General features: G+C 36.6%; 1 long non-coding RNA gene across 1 annotated transcript; it reads left to right on the top strand.

Annotated features, from left to right (window-relative positions):
• Positions 1 to 864: 864 nt before the first annotated feature.
• Positions 865 to 7085, top strand: LOC309615743. The gene is made up of 2 exons (XR_014237040.1): positions 865 to 3847; positions 3948 to 7085. It is a non-coding gene; the product is annotated as an uncharacterized lncRNA (long non-coding RNA).
• Positions 7086 to 7526: the final 441 nt, after the last annotated feature.

Genomic DNA, 7526 nt, shown 5'->3' with positions numbered 1-7526 from the left:
TACCTAGAGTTTTATAAAAATAAATATTTCTAGGTCCTGCCCCAGACCTAGTGAATTAATATCTACAGAAATATGATCTGGGTACCTATATCTCTTATAGTTCTAGGGATGATTTTGATATGCAGCATTAGTTGAGCATAATTATGTTAAATAGATGTTGAATGAAAGAAATAACTCTGTTTATATCCTTTTTACCTACCGTCCACACTGGGAAATGTAAACAGAATTCTGGATATGCACAACTCCAGGGAGCCTCACTCACATAAACCACAATGTGAATGGGCCTCCCTAGAGTTATGTGACACAGTGGCTCTGGAATGTACTCAGAGACCCTGGTTCACAATGTTAATAGAGAAAAATCTGCTAATGCCTCCAAGTCTTCCATCTTTGCAGCTTCAAAAACTTATCACTGGAGAATGTAAATTGGTGCCACTACTATGAAAAACAGTATGGAGATTCCTCAAGAAATTAGAAAAAAACTACCATATGATCTAGAAATTCCATTCTGGGTACTTATCTGAAGGAAATGAAAACACTAACTAGAAAAGATATATGCACTACCATGCTCATTGAAGCATTATTTACAACGGCCAAGACATGGAAGCAACCTAAGTGTCCATTGATAGATGAATGGACAAAGAAAATGTGGTAAATATATATAATATTTATATTATATATATATATAATGGAATATGATTCAGCCATAAAAAAAAGGAAATCTTGCCATTGTGACAAGATTGACTTTAAAATACCTGCATATTACATAAAACCTGATATACCTGCTTTTGGTGTGTGTGTGTGTGTGTGTGTGTGTGTGTGTGTGTGTGTGTGTGTGTGTATGCGTGCACGTGTGCATGCACGCATGTGTTGTAGGGCTAAGAATCTTAACACTATACCCAAGACCAAACAAGAGTTATATTAATCTCTGTCTTTTTATTCTGAAGATGTTGGATAAGATATAAGGCAGGGGTCCCCAACCCCTAGGCCGTGGACCAGTAGCAGTCTGCAGCCTGTTAGGAACTGGGCCGCACAGCAGGAGATGAGCAGCGGGCAAGCGAGCGAAACATCATCTGCCGCTCTCCATCGCTCCTCATCACTCGCATTACCGCCTGAACCCTCCCCCAACTTCCTTGGAAATATTGCCTTCCACGAAACTGGTCCCTGGTGCCAAAAAGGTTGAGGACCACTGATATAAGGGATATATTTTATTTCAATGCACTTGAAGCAAACATAAGAATAGCAAAGCACTTGTATGCTGAATTGATATATTGCTTCTAATTTTAAAATTAGGATATAATATTCTCCCATTTATATTTTAAAACAAAAACCATGCAATTATTCATTTTAAATATATAAATCTTGCAACCACTTAAAAATGCATCACATATTTTCAGAAAGGCAGTAGAGTGTCATAGTCAGGAACATGAAGATGGGAGTCAGACAAAGAAGGGTTAGAATCCTAGCCTGGTAACTTAGTAACTTTGTGAACTGGGGCAAGTTTTTTAACCTCTTTGGGTCCCATTTACCTCATCTTTCAAGTGATAACAATAACATCTGCCCCACTGATGTTGTGAGGACTAAGAAAATAAACCACTCAACATAGTAGTTGGCACATGTTACATGTTTAATAAAAAGGTATAAATTCGTCAAAAAGTTCACGACATTTTTATAATTATTTAATAAGATTTCAAATGTGTAGCTGGCATCAAAAAATATTTTAATGACATTAATGGACATTTATTGAGAACCTACTGTGTTCCACATACTATTCTAATCATGGGAACTATAAAGAAAAATGCAAGCTGCTTGTTCTCAATAAAATCATTACCTGCATAAAGGGCTGCTTGAATTATATTGAACATATTCCTACCAAATAAAGAAAATGAGAAAAATACGGATGCCTGGCTTTCCTTTTCACAATTTTCCATTTAAATACTAATGCACAAAGAGAAATGAAGAGTTTCAATAGTTCTAGAAACTAAGAACTGACCAGTGATCTACCAGACATTAGCCAAGTCCATGATGAAGTCTTGAGACAGAAAGCAGGGCCTTAAAAAACTGAAGGAGGCAGAGGAACAGATTCCATCCAACAACACCCACTGGGTACCTCTTCTTCTTTGCAAAAGCAGGGGAGATACTCTATCCCCACACAGGGGTTTTCTAGGCTGGCCAATGCCATTTCTCTGCCATTTCTTTCTCATTTCTATGGTCCTCATCATCTCCCCAACTCCTTTTCTTGCTATGCACATTGTTTATCTTAACTTTCTATCTTCAAATAATCTTAGATCTACAGAAGATTTATAAAGTACAGAGAATTCCCATAAACTCTTCAACCAGCTTCCCCTAACATATCTTACATAATTCAAATATCAAAACTAAGAAATAAACATTGGTACAATACCATTAACTGTACTAGAGACTTTATTCAATTTTTACCAGTTTTTCTACTAATGTCTTTTTTCTACTTAAGGATCTAATTGATATTACGTTAAATTGATTAAATTAGATAATTGGCATTGCGACTCATATTACATTTAGCTGTCATGTCCCCTTAGTCTCCTCTAATCCATAACAGTCCTTAGTCTTCCCTTGTCTTTCATTGTCTTAACACTTGCAAAGAGTACTAGTGAGTTATTTTATAGTGTGTCTCTCCATTGGGTTTTATCTAATGTTTTCTCATAATCAGATTGCAGTTATGACACCAGAGAGATGATGTGCCCTTCTCAGTGCTTCATATTGAGGAATACATGATACCAATATTTCTTAACTGGTGATGTTAACCTTGTTCACTTGATTAAGGTGGTGTCATCCAGATTTCTCCACTGTAAAGTTACCATTTCCCCCTCTGTAGCAGGTATTTAGTTTGGGTCTCCCTTATTTTTATTTCTCGTATTAGAAAGTCCTTCTGTTTCACCTATATTTCCAGGTGTGTTTTACATTGAGGCTCAAGCATGACCTCACAACAGTCATTCCCCAGGTCCTTGGGGGTTCCCATAATGCTGAAGTACCTCACAATGAGACAAAGGCATGCAAGTATTGTCTGAACTCTTTCAACTGCAAGTTACAAAAGCCCACATCAAAACAGCTTAAGTAAAAAAGGGAATTTATTGGCTCACGTAACTGTGAAGGCCAATAGTGAACTTGTTTAGAATTGTCAAATCTTTGGGTTCAAATAACACCATTAAGGTTCTTCTCTCAGCTGTGCTTCTGTATTCATTTCATTCTGCACAGGTTCCCTCCAGAGGAGTGGAATATGATTGACCAAGAGCTCCAGATCCTCACTCTTTTAGCCTAGCACCCCCGTGAATGACAGCATTTCCATTTCTGCATATCCATATATCAATTCAGTCAATGATTCTATTTGGCTACTTAACTTTTTTATTTCTTCCACCAGATTTTGATTTATTTTTTGAATGAGTCAAATTTTATTGAGGAGATAGGGAGTTTACTACAAACAAAAAAGAAAAATTTATCTTGAAAGTAGTTTTACTTTTATCAGTATTGTTAATATAATTTTCTAGGTCTAAGGTGAAGCCTCTCCTACCTAGAGTGCCACCTCAGCAAACCAAAATTTAGGTAACCTTCATGTCCCTGAAAATGCCCCAACTGACTAGAAATGCAGTGTATCAGTCAGCCAATTCCCAAATGCCAAGTCAGCTCTGGACACTAATTTCCTTGTTTCTTCTCACCCCAAACAAGCTTGACTATGTGGCTCCAGCCAGTCAGATATTTTCTTTTTTTTTTCCCCTCCAAATCTGGAACTTCTATTTTTTATTTATTTTTTTTAACATCTTTACTGGAGTATAATTGCTTTACAAGGTTGTGTTAGTTTATGCTGTATAACAAAGTAAATCAGCTATATGTATATATATATATATCCCCATATACCCTCCCTCTTGCATCTCCCTCCCACCCTCCCTATCCCACACCTCTAAGTGGTTACAAAGCACCAAGCTGATCTCCCTGTGCTATGCAGCTGCTTCCCACTAGCAATCTATCTTACATTTGGTAGTGTATATATGTCCATGCCACCCTCTCACTTCGTCCCAGCTTCCCCTTCCCCTTCCCTGTGTCCTCAAGTCCATTCTCTACATTTGTGTCTTTATTCCTGTCCTGCCTCTAGGTTCTTCAGAACCTTTTTTTTTTTTTAGATTCCATATATATGTGTTAGCATAGGGTAATTGTTTTTCTGTTTCTGACTTACTTCACTCTGTATGACAGACCCTAGGTCCATCCGCCTCACTACAAATAACTCAATTTTGTTTCCTTTTATGGCTGAGTAACATTCCATTGTATATATGTGCCACATCTTCTTTATCCATTCATCTGTTGATGGACACTTAGGTTTTTTCCATGTCCTGTCTATTGTAAATAGTGCTGCAATGAACATTGTGATACATGACTCTTTTTGAATTATGGTTTCCTCAGGGTATATGCCCAGTAGTGGGATTGCTGAGTCATATGACAATTCTATTTTTTGTTTTTTAAGGAACCTCCATACTGTTCTCCATAGTGGCTGTATCAATTTACATTCCCACCAACAGTACAAGAGTGTTCCCTTTTCTCCACACACTCTCCAGCATTTATTGTTTGTAGATTTTTTGATGATAGCCATTCTGACTGGTGTGAGGTGATACCACATTGTAGTTTTGATTTGTATTTCTCTAATGATAAGTGATGTTGAGCATCCTTTCATGTGTTTGTTGGCAATCTGTATATCTTCTTTAGAGAAATGTCTATTTAGGTCTTCTGCCCATTTCTGGATCTGTTGTTTGTTTTTTTGATATTGAGCTGCTTGCTTTGCTTGTATATTTTGGAGAGTAATACTTTGTCAGTTGCTTCATTTGCAAAAATTTTCTCCCATCCTGAGGGTTGTCTTTTCGTCTTGTTTATGGTTTCCTTTGTTGTGCAAAAGCTTTTAAGTTTCATTAGGTCCCATTTATTTATTTTTGTTTTTATTTCCATTTCTCTAGAAGGTGGGCCAAAAAGGATCTTGCTGTGATTTATGTCATAGAGTGTTCTGCCTATGTTTTCCTCTAAGAGTTTTGTAGTGTCTCGTCTTACATTTAGGTCTTTAATCCATTCTGAGTTTATTTTTGTGTATGGTGTTAGGAAGTGTTCTAATTTCATTCTTTTACATGTAGCTGTCCAGTTTTCCCAGCACCACCTATTGAAGAGGCTGTCTTCTCTCCATTTTATATTCTTGCCTCCTTTATCAAAGGTAAGGTGACCATATGTGCGTGGGTTTATCTCTGGGCTTTCTATCCTGTTCCATTGATCTATATTTCGGTTTTTGTGCCAGTACCATACTGTCTTGATTACTGTAGCTTTGTAGTACAGTCTTAAGTCAGGGACCCTGTTTCCTCCACCTCTGTTTTTCTTTCTCAAAATTGCTTTTTGGGGTCTTTTGTGTTTCCATACAAATTGTGAAATTTTTTGTTCTAGTTCTGTGAATAATGCCAGTGGTAGTTGGAAGGGATTGCATTGAATCTGTAGATTGCTTTGGGTAGTAGAGTCATTTTCACAATGTTGATTCTTCCAATCCAAGAACATGGTATATCTCTCCATCTGTTTGTATCATCTTTAATTTCTTTCATCAGTGTCTTATAGTTTTCTCCATACAGCTCTTTTGTCTCCTTAGGTACTTTATTCTTTTTGTTGCAATGGTAAATGGGAGTGTTTCCTTAATTTCTTTTAAGATTTTCATCATTAGTGTATGGGAATGCAAGAGATTTCTGTGCATTAATTTTGTATCCTGCTACTGTACCAGATTCATTGATTAGCTCTAGTAGTTTTCTGGTATCATCTTTAGGATTCTCTATGTATAGTATCATGTCATGTGCAAACAGTGACAGTTTTACTTCTTCTTTTCTGATTTGGCTTCCTTTTATTTCTTTTTCTTCTCTGATTGCTGTGGCTAAAACTTCCAAAACTATGTTGAATAATAATGGTGAGAGTGGGCAACCTGGTCTTGTTCCTCATCTTAGAGGAAGCAAGATTATTTTTTCACCATTGAGAATGATGTTGGCTGTCGGTTTGTCATATATGACCTTTATTATGTTCAGGTAGGTTCCCTCTATGCCTACTTTCTGGAAAGTTTTTATCATGAATCAGTGTTGAATTTTGTCAAAAGCTTTTTCTGAATCTATTGAGATTATCATATGGTTTTTATCCTTCAATTTGTTACTATGGTTTTGGCTACTTAACTTCTGTAAGACTTCTGCTTAACCAATCTCTACAGCCTGTGGAATGGTACACACTGTTAGCAGATTTTTATTTGTGCTTCTTTGGGTTTTCCTGATATTTTATAATAAGAATGCATTGGTCTTGAAATACATTTTGTTAAATGGTAATTAAATAAAATAAATATTATGTTTAAATGAGAAGAATGTTGATTATAAAAGCTCATCAATGTCTTGTACTTCTCATCTAGAGGGCCTCATTGAGTCTCATAAACCGTTTGATGGTCTTTGAGGAGGTAAGAGACTGTATTACGAGTCCCTATTGCTGTGATCTCCTACTGGGAAACTACCACTGTGGCCCCTCTGACAGATGCAGTCCCTGAGAGGTGATGGTAAATGTTAGCACTTGTAGTAGAACTAAGCTCCTCTATGAGGCCTTCACTGCTTGATTGTCTGAGACCTCCATTCCAGTGTGATTTACCCTCAAGAGAAAAAAAATTAAGCTTTCACTGTCTATTTAACATTCAGTTATGGGCAGAGGTCACTGATTTTTTTGGTAATACTCCTTGTTAAAGAGAAAGAATAACAATTACCCAGCAGAAAACCTAATGAGAAGATTTAGGGGCCTAAAAATCTAGGTGGAAACTTGGATCAGCATAAATTTTCTTGAGACTATATGTGGAAGGGAAGTTCATCTCAGGGAAAATAATTACTTAACCTAAGCAGACTAAAATTAGCCTATGGGCACAGCACCTGGAATATTCTAGGACACTGTACTTTAAGACCCATTGACCTAATAAAAATAATTCCCTGGGAATTTCCCCCCAAAAACAGAATGATATATTCCAGCCACAGCAAAGCCAAGAAGGCATTAGGGAGGTTTTTCAACAAACACTACCAACACACAGGGAAGACTATACATTTGCCTATGTTTCCTGCTCCTTATTGAATCAAGAACAGGATGCTAACAATGCCAGACCTAGATATTTCGGTCTAAATTATATCACCAAGTAAAAATGCTAGATCTTTTCTAAAGTCAGCCAGAGTCCCTAAAGCATCTGGTAAATTTAATAATGCATGGACAGGAAAAGAAAGAGTATTTAGACTCTCAAAACATAAACAGCATTGACTGTTAGAACTTTAATCCTCATTTGCCTCCCAAAAGGAATCCTACAGTAAACAAAATCAACTCTAACAGAATCCCAAATGTTGTACTTTTTGAAAATATACTACTATACTGTGCAACATCATGCTTATAAATTTATTCATTGTTAGTAGTAGTTTTGTGTAATCAAAACTATAATCTCAGCCTTATTTTATGTTTTCTCCTATATGCACACATGG

This window comes from Balaenoptera borealis (genome assembly GCF_965194805.1).
Source record: "Balaenoptera borealis genome assembly, chromosome: 18".
Classification (NCBI taxonomy): domain Eukaryota; kingdom Metazoa; phylum Chordata; class Mammalia; order Artiodactyla; family Balaenopteridae; genus Balaenoptera; species Balaenoptera borealis.
The sequence above is the reverse complement of the archived record's forward strand: the minus strand, read 5'-3'. Positions and strand labels throughout refer to the sequence as shown.